This window comes from Falco punctatus (assembly GCF_963210335.1).
Source record: "Falco punctatus genome assembly, chromosome: 3".
Classification (NCBI taxonomy): Eukaryota; Metazoa; Chordata; class Aves; order Falconiformes; family Falconidae; genus Falco; species Falco punctatus.
Window position 1 is genome coordinate 114,552,262 of NC_137582.1, and position 13,137 is coordinate 114,565,398.

General features: G+C 44.8%; 1 protein-coding gene across 8 annotated transcripts in view; it reads right to left on the reverse strand.

Annotated features, from left to right (window-relative positions):
• The window catches only part of LOC308060408 (CCN family member 2-like), a 43,593-nt gene extending 30,785 nt beyond the window's left edge, over positions 1-12,808 (reverse strand). For 5 of the 8 annotated variants that reach the window (XM_080379117.1, XM_080379115.1, XM_080379116.1 and 2 more), the window contains exons 1-5: positions 11,904-12,800; positions 11,262-11,415; positions 10,676-10,785; positions 2,160-2,498; positions 1,076-1,287 (exon numbers count right to left, since the gene is read on the reverse strand). The gene's annotated coding sequence lies outside the window, so the exon portion shown is untranslated. Of the gene's footprint in view, positions 1-1,075; positions 1,288-2,159; positions 2,499-10,675; positions 10,786-11,261; positions 11,416-11,903 lie in introns of all 8 variants that reach the window. The other 3 variants (XM_080379122.1, XM_080379121.1, XM_080379120.1) reach the window with 3 other exon arrangements.
• Between the last annotated feature and the right edge of the window lie 329 nt (positions 12,809-13,137).

Here is a 13,137-nt window from a genome sequence, read left to right on the forward strand (position 1 = left end):
GTGGTACACAGATAAAGGTTTCCTTTCCACACAGCCAACAGAACAGGAAAGACCAAGCTCCTGCTGCCCAGTTCTGTCCCAAAAGTCACAAATACTGGTTTCAAATAGAGCCAAGGTGATGCGCTCAGAGTTGAATCAGCTCTTGCGCTTCCACATGGACCAAAGAGGGTCAAGACCCAAATTCAAAGATGTTGCAGGGTGTTGGAAAAGCCCCAGATCTAGGAGCTGCTTAAGAGGTGGATGTTCAATACAGGCATGGCACAGGATCTGTTCTGTACTGGACGGTGTGGACACTATTACCACTTAAAGGCACTTATAGGCAGGATGCTACAAATGTGCTGGACTGCCAGCCCTGTTGATCAGTCCGTTACAGGATCCAGTTCTCCTTTCACATGCAGTAGTGTAGGACAAGGTTTGGACAGAAATCAATGAGACCACACAAGACTAAGTTTGGCTAAAGGAGATGATCCACCCAGGAGAAGTGACCATTGCCCTGTCTGTCTTCCTTCTGAATGTTTTTACTCTGCTCCAAAGCTCTCTTACCTCTTCACTTCACTGCTACAGTTACCAGCAAAGGATTTAGTTAAATGGCAGAGGAGAAAACATAGCTCTGTGAGATTTTGTTTCCTCTGACAAATAAAGAAAACTCAAAGGGTCAGTTCATGGGTCTTCAGGGAACTCAAGAGACCTGTTTCCTTCTCATCTGTTTGCACCTTAAAGTGGATCCATTCACATTCACAACTAAACCCTTCTAATTCAGAGGTTCAGTTCATTTGCTCCTAGAACAGCCTATTTTGGAGATCTAGGAATGTCCTGAGGTGCTGAAGATGAATTACAAACATCTCCAAGTCACTGAACAAACACGTGCAGTATTTATGCAGTAATGCATAATTAGGAAGTGATGCTTTGTCCAGCACTCAATACAAGAAGGCTGGCTGCGTTTACATATATTCCAGGAGTATTTTGCAGCCCTAAGTCTTATCACATTGGGTGGGACCTTAGCTGATATTAACAATTAACTGGGGCTAAGCAACCAACAGATGGATACAAAATCTGACCTCTAAAAAACACTCACATGCCGCAGGCTTTGGTGCTGCCAGTTCATTACCAACACAGTCCCTCTTGGCGATTTCTGCAATGATGCTGCAAGGTCAGGGTTGTCAAGTTGACACAGCAGTTAAGAGTGAAACGAAGGTCAGCAGAGATGTCAGGAGAAAGGAAGCCTTGTTACGGGTTGAGTTTAGTCCCAGGAGGAAGATGCAGTTGCTCTCCAAGGCATTATGAAATCTACAAAAAGAGAGATTCATCCTGATCATAAGAAAAGAATGTCTCTGATCTCCTCCTCCTCTGCAGCGATGCGCCACCCCACACAACAGAGAGGAAGGATGAGTAACGCAAGCTCACAGCCCAGGCACCCAATAAAGGGAATTGGTGGGTCCAGACCAAAAAAGCAACCCCAGGTTTGTTCACATTGTTCAGGGTTACGGGTTCTCACTCTGCACTGGAAACAACGCTAGCTTATATTCAGGGTGGCCGTTCAAAGCTCATGTTCTGCTGCAGCTATTGTTCTGCGTGACAAACACAAAGCCTACGGTAAGTGAAATTACATGTTGGGCTTGTTTTTAAAAGCATTAACATTTAGGGGAAACTATGAACTTGTACCACTTTGGGCTAAATCTGAACAACAGAGAAAATAAATCAGAACAGGCCTCATGCCCATACTTTTCTATGGAGAAAGTTGTTTACAATGCATATTACACTCCAGAATAAATCTGGGATAAACAAAGTTGAACTCTTCTCTGTCCCTCTTCCTGTGAAAAAATCTTTTCAATGGAGAACCAGCCCACCATCTGCTCACCCCATAAGACTTGTTTAACTCCTTGTGAATATCGGCACAGACATTGTGAAGGACAGTCTTCTCCTCATCCCATGCGCTATTCAGCTGTGCTAGTGTTTCCAAATACTCCTTCCCTTGCTTTGTTAATCAAAATACACCTTTCCCCAAAGACAGCAGAACAGCTTGCCTACATGCCAGCTACAGATCTGTTCTGGCAGGCGCCAAACACCAGTAACTTCAGCAGAAAGCAGGAGAAGATGAAATTGTTAGTTTGCAGGAAGTGCTTAGCACATTTAAAAACTAGGACCTCTCTTCCCTGTACCTGAATGGTTGACCATGGCAGAGCTTTTACACCCAATGAAGAGCAGAACTGGGTAGCAGTGACCAAACACTGAAGACACAAACTGTTTCCTTGGACACAAACACTCAACCACACACATATGTCTTGCTCATTCCTGCAGCCAAGACTCATTTTGAGGTCCTCATGACTCAAAGCAGGGCAAAAGAGAGCTTCTCTCGGACTGGGCTTAGCCTCCAGTTGCACAAGCATTCACTTCAGTAGAAGCACTGGCTTAAGCAGCTCCCATATTTCCACCTCTTGTCACCCTCTCAGTCTACTACAACTTGTTTCTGCGGATGAAATATGGACTCAGGAATTGACCTGAAATAAAAATAAAAATAACAGAAAGAAAAATAAGGGGGGGATTTGTTCTATTTTCTTTTTGAATTGAGATCATTCTCTAGCTGGGCTATCACACAGCCATGCAAAAGGTACAGCAGGATGAGAGAGGGGAACAGAGCAGGCGCAGAAACAATCAGCCATAGCTAAGGGAAAGCCACTGCATGCTGGGAGTGCGCTGCTGCTGAAAAGAAATACTTGTGAAACAAAATCCTCACTGTGCTAAGCCTGCCCCAGTTTGGAGCTATTTGTTTTGCACTGGAGCCTTGAAAGCCTGTCCACTTCTGACTGAGAGCCTTCCATAAAGTGAAATCCCCACTTGGCTGCCCATTAGCTCGAACGGATCATTGTACTGCGCTGCCACCACATTTTTGGGTCCATTTCCGACTACTTTGAATAAAAACAACCTGAAAGTCTCAACCGAAGAAATAACTTTGTTGACAGAAGAAGAAAAACATAGAACTGTTAATGTAACTATTGCTATTAATAATCTTTAAACACCCAGGCTGAAACTTGGGTAAGGCCCACAGGAAGGCAAGAGGCAAGCTCCAGGTCCTTGTGGTTCACGAGAATTTCCTGCCTTGTCAGCGCACGTTTCCTCTGCTTCAGGGAGGGATGGTGTCCAAGGCAAATGGCATTCCTTTCACGCACCCACCAGGGCATCGTCCGAAGGAAGGTGCGGCCAAGTAGCTCTAACGCTGACAGATGGTGATTTAGAAATTGAACCGCTGGGACACCCAAGCCAAATCAGATATGGGGCCTCAGGGATACTGGTGGTAACTCCAGTAAGGATGTGCAGCTATTACTCAAATTAATTCTGACTGCTGCTTTCCTAAGGAAGCTGTATCCAGCAGGGCGAGGAGCATTTCTGCACCCCCCAGAGACCACCAATTGCACGTACTAAGCTGATTGTTCCCCACCTGCCTCTTCGCAGCTGCCTCTCGGAGTGCTGCAAGGGAGCCACAGCATTCCGAGCACGGAAGCCTGCGGGGATTACACGTTGCTGCTGGGGAGCAGGGGGGAGCCTGTGAAATTGGCCAAGCTAAATGGCAAGATCCCAGCGGGAGGGAGTCCCATGATCCCTCTGTTTTCATAGTCCAGTGAGAAAATACTTCCCATCATGTTCTTTTTCATCAGCAGACAATCTTCTGGAAATCAGACCCTTTTCAATTAGGTGCCCACACATGGATTTAGGAATCTGGGCAATCAGGTTTGTAAATGTTTAGGGCAGGATTTTTCAAAAGCATTTGAAGCACATGCTTGTAAAAATCCGTCCTCTAGCAGAAAAGACCTCAAGGTGCTGTAGAAATGTTCTTTAATTAGTGCATGCAATTTGTGAGGTTGAATTATTTCCTTAGCCCCATTTTATAGATAGGAAAGCCAAGGTACAAATGAGGCAGCATGTTTCCCAAGGCTACATAGCGTGCTAGTGCCCGAGCCAGAAACAGACCCTACTGCTTCTGACTCCCAGTTTCTTGCTCTAATTACCAGAAAATTCCTCTCCTCTATGGCACAGCCAACTGGTTCCAATAATAAATCCAAGCTGTTGCAAAGATCAAGTCCATTTTTTCACTGCTTAACCCAAAAAAACATTTAATTTTCAAAACACGGGTTTGGCTTTTCACCAGAGAAAGGATTTGTTTTTCATTATTCATCTGGTTTTTGTTTTTTTCTCTCTCTTTTAAAAAGCCAAACATTCAATCACTCTGTTCAATATAGAGTTCCTAGGCTAGGAGCACTGCAACTATCGTTACCCTATAAATCTTCATTATTCTTACTATAAATACACTTCTGTATTTTTCATTTTGTTATTTTTATGACTAAATATGGCACCTTTAGCAAACCTCAAAATGCTTTCCAAAATTAAGAACTTTGAATCAAATCCTGTAGTCCTTATTTCTGAGAAGAAACACTTTTTTAAAAATTGTAACATTCCTTGGTTTATGTCCAAGGCAATAACATTAACCTATGGCTTTTCAACACTACTTTAATTATGCCAGTCTACGGTGGTAAAGATAATACTGCCTTACTTAGACACGGTCAGATTGTTACAATGGTACCTTATGTTACCTATTCCTGTAGGGGAATAAGCCAAATCAGGATAATTTATTATTTTTTTAAAACTGTGCCCACTCTAGGTATGTCAAAACAAAAGATTTCTGAAGAAGCTTTAATATTAACAGGTACTTCTCCTAGTATGAACAGTATTCACTGCTGGGCTAAAAACGAGATACATGCACAAAAAAATGACATTTGTCCTTTTCTAAAAGTAGCAGGATATTATTTCTAGCTTTTCTTTTTTATTTGTTTGTTTTCCTAACCCAGACATACAGATTCTGTGAAAGCTGGAAGATTCTTAGATGAGTAGAAAGTTAGTGAAAACAGTTTTATCACAGAGTTTATGAGTTTAAAGACTGATCTGTTGAAATGAGAAGCAAATGTTAATTAGATCCTTAAACTCCATTTCTCATTCCCGTCTGGCACAAATGAGTAATTAACGTTGCGGAGAAAGGATGCTTTTGTTAAAGAACTAAATCCCACGGACTCTTCCCACCTTGTCCAAGAACCAGTAACTCTGTGAATAGAACAATAGGGTGGTTAAAATGACTGAATCCATCCGCCTTTTATCTCTGCTCCCTCTGTGGAACTGTATCTGCTGATAAATCAAAGATCGACTCACTGGTCAAATTTCTCAGATGCATCTTTCAATAATACCTGTGATCCTCCAAGTGGTAGAAATGATCAATCAAGATTTGCAGTTCTTTATAAAAAGGACCGTGATTCCTCTGTCAGCAGCACCCTACAGAGTAACATGACCTGCACATTCTCCTTCACCCCGTAAGAGGGGTTGTCCACAGTTAATTTTCTAGTACAACAGGAGGCAACAGAGCTTCACCATGGGTAGTGCTAACTTTAAGATACCTTTATGGGCCTTTTGGTTGTATTTCCTTAGGTCTAGAGCCTTGTGCTGAGCTAACAGGCAGAACCTCCAAAAGCAATACCATTCAATGGAGAACCAAAGAGCTTTAGGGCTTGCAAGCGGTTCAAAGGCAAGCAAGGAGATCAAAGTTGTTCACCACGTGCCAGCTGCTGCAGTGGTGGCACCACTAGCCTCTCTGCCACACAAAAGAAGGAAATTAATCATTTTTTCCTGGATGCTTTTGATACGGACACTAGTTCTTTTTCATCAAAGCCAAAGAATACCTGGAAAACCACTTCAGAGGATTTTAAATTATGTCAATTTATCTGCAATATGAGGAACACTACAAGAGGAGAAACTGGCTGGGTTGAAATTTAACAATCAAAAATCCACACAAAACCTTTGTTGCAAAACTCAAGCCTATGAAAACCCTCACCTACTGAACTTACAGGCTGAACAAGAGGGAACGTCTATCTTCCTTCAAGTTTGTCAGCGTTCACGAAAACAAGAGCAAGCTCAATAAAAAAAAATCTCATCGCATTTCTAGCTCAGTACAAAGACTTGCTGAAAACCTTGCAAACAGGAATCAGTTAACTACAGTTTACTTCTGGAACCATGCTAGCCTAAGGCAAAGAGTTCAGATAGCAAGGCTTTATCCTCTTTAAATTTAGGAGAAAACTCTTTAAGATTCCCAGCCTAATTCCCTGATCTATGTTTGCTGGAATCAGAGAAGCAATCTAAATGTTTGACTGATTTTTTCTGAAATTTTCAGCAATCGACCATCTCTAAAAAGGAAGGTCTTGGTAAACTGGGTTGTTGGCAACCAAGAAAAGATACAAGTGGCTACAGGCTCTCTGCTGACTGAAATAATCAGTTCAGTTGGCCTCTTTGAAGCAGAACATTCCCCCCTTACCCCCAAAACGGGTACTGCTCCATCAAATCGAGAGAATTTCAGGCATTTATAGCATTTACTACACCCAGATACCCTCAGCTCAGCCTTACAGATTTAATATACCCTGCAGTATGCAAAAGCACAGGTACCCCATCCTGGAAGAGGTATGAATATCATCTTATTTCTCCCCTGCTTCCTCATTCATTAGGACTGGTTTATTTATTTTAAATATAAGGTTTAGATCCTTAGAAAATTCCCTTGAAATCATCTACCCAGTAATTGTAACTGTGATGGTCTCGTTCCCAGAAATGGTCAGGGTTTCATTTATTCCAGTTTATTTTGCATAGTCCATTGCAGTGCTACATTGTAAACCCGAAAATTTACCGGAGTCAATGGAAGATTTGCACATGGCATCGACTTTAATGCAAGCCAGCTCCCTGGATGCAAATATACCTCTCGCACCCGTTCAGATTTGCTGCTCCTGAATGTCACTGAATCTTGTTCCAAGCACAGAGGAACAGCAATCTTTCTCACCCCCAAATGCCTCCACATGCATTATCAGGCATATATATACCATACTCAGGGGGTTCTCTGATGCACTTAGGAAAAAAAACACAAAAAATGACATATGAAGCCTACTGCCTAATAAGAAGAAAACTTCTGCCAAAACCTCATTGAAATAAACGTGTTTTGCTGCAAGTTAAGCAGCCTTCCCAGCCTGCATACAGCAGAGTTACAGGAGAACAGATTCAGCCCTCTTACCTTTCACTCATTGGAAGACTGTCCTTAGCAAACCCTACCCTTCATCTTTGATTTCTGGATTAAATAAATCCAGTTATTTCAGCTTCCTCCCGAGGTCCAGAGTTTTAGACCTCTGGTTGTTCTTCTTGCTCTCCTTTGGTCTCCAGCGTGTCCTTCTATTCCTTAATGCCCATAGCTGGGAGCACCAATGCCTACCAGAGTGGCATGATTAATTAACCCCTGTGTCTCACGTGACTTTCCTGCTAATACATGCCAGAATAAAATGAGTCTTTTTTTACAAAGCACCAACTGTTGAATCATATTCAGCTTGTGGTCTACTAAAACCTCTGCACCCTTCTCTGCTATGCCACTACTAAGCTATTTCCCACCTTTTATTCATAAACCCATCCTGGCTTTCCTTGCTGCTGGAACAGCTGTGTGGGAGACCCTGATACACCTTTTCTGGACTTCTAGGAAGAAATGTACTGACAGTAAATGCTAATTCAACTGCACAAGCTCCTGGAGAGACAAAAAAAGATGAGTGAGCCCTGACAGTTCCCTGAGAAGCCTCCTTGTTGGTTCTCCAGCAGCATCTGAGTAAGGATACGATCTGTAACTGCTCCAGAAATTAATCCATGCATCCCTTGCGTCACAACTACAGGCATGTTATCTTTCTGATCAATGACCATTTGTGGGGCTGCACAAAAGACATTACCAGCAATCTCCAACTGCTGCTATGTTCAGTTTAGGTTGCAGGCAGCAGACAGCACCAAGTAGAGCCAGCTGCCACTTAACTGGGACTAAATCACCACATGCTTCTGCTCTGTCACCCAATGCCCAGCTCTGCCGCTGTTTTGTGAGGCTGGTGGATGCTCCACCCGATTCCAGATTTTAACTTACAGCAACAGAGTGCAAAAGACACATGCTCAATGAAGATTAAACCAAACACTTCACACACTGCTTGGAGCTTGGTAAAACTGAAACCCATAGAAAGTGCTGTTATCTGCATTTTACAGAAGGGATTAAGAGAAACAAACCCTGATTTAGTCCCTTAACTCCAGGCACTTGCTGGAAGTGCTTCAATTAGAAACCTAAAGTGAAGAGCGGATCTCCCACGCGTGCTGCACCGCTCCACACACACAGAGATGTACCCAGCTGCATGCTGGGGAGAGCGGCAGACTCCTGCAAGCTGCTGCAACGATGACTGGTCAACTGGCACTGCCACCTTCCAGCCGTTTAAGACAGACACCCTGACAAGTCCCTTGTCTCTCCCGTTAGTGCGTGATGCCCACGCCTCATGCTGCACAGCTCCACCCTCTTCGCCCTGCCAGGCACTGTGCCTGCCTTCCCCTGTGCTGGATCCATTTAACACTGCATTTGCAGGACCTATAGGGCTTTCTGTTGCCTTGACACTGGACAGTAACAATTTAAATGGACTAGGGCTTCTGTTCCCAGCAACATCAGAAGCATCTGTATTGAGTCATTAGCTGAACCGCTTTTGGAGTTACACAGCATGCTCACAGATGTGGTGAAAAAAACTGTTTATTTATTTTACCTTGAAACATCATTGGCGTAAGATCCCACAACTGACTATGTATGGACTACAAACATCCTGGCAGATACCCCAAGAGCCACTCTCAATCCAATATCCAAAACCGGGATTAAGTCTGTCCCATAGGATCCTTATGGAGGATGTAAACAAACAAGCCCTGCCAGCTAGTAAATTATTACTGTGAACATCCGGAACATTCTTATTTGACCTATTGACATTTTCATAAATTCTCTGAGGGTGAATTCCCTATAGTACCAAGGAAAAAAATAAGAAAAAGACTTCTGTTTTTGACCCTATTCCTGGTAAATGACATCCACAGTCTACAACGGGCCCTGCTGAATCCTGGCTTGGTGAGACACAGTGGTCTATTATTTGATCCCTGTGGGGATAGTTGAGGCCTCCAAAGAAATTCCCTCCGAGGAGTGAGTAAGGGCATCCCTCACTGAAGATATGAAGTGGATAAAAACTACAGAGGAACAGAGATTGACTGATAGTGTGGGAACAGGAATGCAAAATCAGGAAGGGGAGCATGTATGCTCATAGAGGGGAAAACTGACAGACCTGGGAATAAATTCCTCTAGCCCTGCTTGCTCGTTGATGTGCCTAGCTAGGTATTCTCCATGCTGAACTCTAGATGTTGCTGCTCACAGTCATTCAGCTCAGCAGTCACTCAAGCTTGGAAGATATTCCTTTAAAGGAGCAGGAACAGAGCGTCCTTGTCCAAACTTGGATTTATTGGGGAATCTTACAAAACCCACAGTACCAAAGAAATATGAACATGGGACTATCATGCGTCTTCATCTTTTCTTAAATACAAGGCAAGAGAGAACATCAGGTCTCTACCACTGCACTGTGCCAATATACAACAAACTGGGTCTGGATAAGAAAACCAGCAAGCACATGCGTATCAATAATGAGCTTTTACTACCACTACCTTTAAAAATACCACTGGTAGCTAGAACTCAGTCAGAAATTATTTTTACTTGCTGTGAGATCAAGATAGGCACAGCAAGTCTTATCAATAAATAAATAAGAATGTCAAGTCTACAATATTACATTGGAACAAAAAAGATCCCAGATCTCTGTACCACTTTAAGCTGCGTTATCTTCACCATATAAAAAAAGGGTTTTGATCAAATTTTAAGACATACCATCTCATGCAATACTGGAAAACAGATTTCATTGCATATTTTCTCCTGGATTACTTAAATTACTTTCAGAATCTCAGAAGCCATTCCAAGCTCAAAGTTTTGCTTTATGTATCTTTTTTTAAAAAAAATTATTTATTATTTCAATTATCCCTGGCCAAATTCATCCCTGATCTCAGTCCATTGGCTACAGTTGTCTTAAGGCAGAGGATGGACTTGGCACCTGCAAGACCAACAGTGGGGAAGGCTCTAACACAGTCACATACAATACTGAAGGCAGAAAAACTATTTGTGTCAGTTTCAAGCTCAAGCTAAAAATAGCAAATTCAAATTAAAATCACCCAGGCCAGATTCTCATGCTCAAAACCATTAATTTCAAAAGCTAAAACCACTCAGGGCGTCCCCCAGGGAGGTACTGCGTGACCCTTAACTCCAGTGAAAGTTACTGAGAGCTGAAAGAGCTCTGAAGCTCACAGGATTTGGCCCTTTGACAGGCTGAGCTCCTAGTGATCAGCTAAGAAACAGACCAACCAGCATTACCCAGCCCTGCGGGGCACTCAAGGATCACTCCTCCAGTGGATTCCAGTAAATGCCAACTGGAATTTACTCATCAGTTTTCAGGACCAAGTTCCTAGACCAAGAAATCACTACTGTCCCAGCAAAGGTGACAAGATATACAGATGTTTTGGCAGCTGACTACTGGACTACTGACATCTGCGCACAGGACAGAGGAATCCCATGTCTTCCTATTATGAGCTGCTCCCTCTTTGCCAGTTCACAATTTTTTAAGGGGGCATAAACAGTTTTTTCAGGTAATATTCTTCTGGCAGTGTTTTTGCTCTGTCACAAGGTTAGGTGCATAAACAGCAGTCACTTCAGATATAACACTGAATATAAAATTCTTACCTTCTCCTGGTCCAACACAACGACATGATCCTGGCTTCCTTTTGCATTTTCATTGCCCAACATCCATCTCTATGGATTATCCCAGGAAAAGCAAGTTCTGTATTACTCAGCTGGAAGGAAGAACGGAAAGGAGTTATTAAAGATACTGGACTCACTTCATCAAATGACAAAGAACAAACTACTTACAACTGAGTTGTAAGGAAATAACACAGAACGAGCAACAGCTTTGTGGGCTCTGCAAAGCAGAGCTCAGTGCTAACCAGTGGACAAATGGCCATTTCACACAAAAAAACCCCACCAAACATCCTGAAAGCTGACACCCGAAAGGCAGTCTCAGCAGGGACTTCAAAGAGGGTGAATTTGCAGGAGGCCAGGCACAAGAAGTTCTACTTGACAACCAAAGAACATCTTTATGCAACAGTTATCAGCCGTGGGTCTTGCTAGCTGTCTCAATTTTATGCCAGATTTTGCAACGTTGTAGGGAAGAGCTTGGAAAAATGACCTGAGGGTGCCCTAGGGACTCAAAAATCAGAAAACAAATAAATCAAACTGTAAATATGTTTTTAATCTTATAATTCTTGCTCACCCATGACTGCTGAAGAGTTGATACTCTAGAGCAATCAGTACAGGCCATGGTGCAGAATGATGATAGACATACAGATCCTGCCCAGTATGAAGATGAAGAATTTTCAGTCTCTTGCAGAAATGTAGTAAGGGTCAACATTCATTACACTTTTCATCTGCAGGGAAAAACTGAGCAAATAACTTTTCGTCCTACTCCTGGTCGGTTTCACACATTAGTCACTGGAATGAGGATGCTTTGGTGCACGATTTAAGCGAATATTCACACATGGCTTCAGAATTACTTTTAGAGGATTGGCTTCATCGCCCCATGCTGCTCTCATCGCACTACAACGATGCGCAACTTCACCGCCCGAAAACCCCCAGCCACCAACCAGCGGCCTTGTGCTGCCCTCTCACGGGCTGCAAACAGCAGAGCAGCAACACCTCTGCTCGCCGAGACCCAGAGGCAAAAATAGCACGGAGTGTTTGGAGCGTTCCTGTTGCCATCGGCTGGATTTATGGCACACTGCAGTGCCGGCACAACCACAGCCAGCGCTTTAGCAGCTCTGCCCCATGCCTGGCTTTCCGTAAAGAGGGTACAGGGCTCACAAAGCACAGCTCCCGTGACCAGAACTGCAGTGTTGGGAGACGCCAAAATACCAACCTGCTCACAAGCATGCAGCCCGCAGCACTCCAGGTCCACTTGTCCCTGCTCCATCACAACTAGTGCTCTCAGGTGCTCCGGGAACCGCCACCCTTGCTGTCAAAGGCCTAGGGGAGTAAACAGGAGACGAGGGGGGATTACACCGTACCAAATCCAACCCTGCATGCTGGGCTGACAACCCCAAAGACTGAATCTCCTGCTTGCTAACCCCAGAGCAGGGGGAGCCCCAGTTCGGCTACGATTCGGAGCACGGCTTCTGCCCTGTTGGGTGGAGGGGAGCAGGGGTTACAGCCTTCCACAAACCTCCTCACCCCAGTAAACCACAGCAAGCTTTTGACCCATGCTGGTATTGGCCAACAAGTGTCTGACGCTGCAAACCCAGTGCCAGCAGCGACGGCACTGCTCCGAGGCCTGCGCTTAGAGCAGAAAGCTGAAAAACTTCCACACGGCTCATTCCAGCACCTCCCGCCTTGAGGAGATGACCAAAGTGTTTGTAAAACGCTACACCAGCAGGAACGTTATCCCTTTACTACACCAAATCATCTGTGATACACCAGTTTCCACAGCACTTACGCAGAGCAAGGCACAGCCCTCTGTGCTACTACGTGAAGTAATTAGTTCTTTTCTTCATTTAAAAGCCTCATGATTTTTTTAAGGCAATCCCATGACGTGTGGGGGCCTGGGTTGTCAGCTTGGAGTGCTAAAACAAATTCAACCCCCGCCTCAGAAAACCCAAGAATCTTTTAATTAGGGAACGTGGGGTTTGTTGTATTTGTCTTCTCGCACATGGAACTTTGGAGAACGCAAGAGCCCCATTTTCTTGCCCCATTAGAGGGGCTGGAAACTCGCTGTCCGTTTTCTGGAAGAGCCGAGACCCTCGGGGCACGCTGCGGCTCCAGGAGCAGAGGCGCTAATGGGGACCCCAGCGCCGGGCCCGATGGAGCCCGTGGGGCGACATGGCGGCCCTGCCCCACCACCCCAGCCCCCGGCCCCAGGGCCGCTCTCCGGCCCCCCAGCCACCGCCGAGGCCTCCCCCGGTCCTGACCTGCCCTCCCGGCGCGGCCGGCCTCACCCAGCCACAGGCCCACCCCGCCATAGCCCCTCGGCCCCTTCCTCCTCCTCCCTGCCCCAGGACCCCCCAGCCCGCCCCCTTCACCCAGCTCTTCCCCTCACCTCAGGCCTCCTCACGGCCCCGCCAAGCACCTCCCCACGCCCCAAAGCCCCCTTCCGCCGC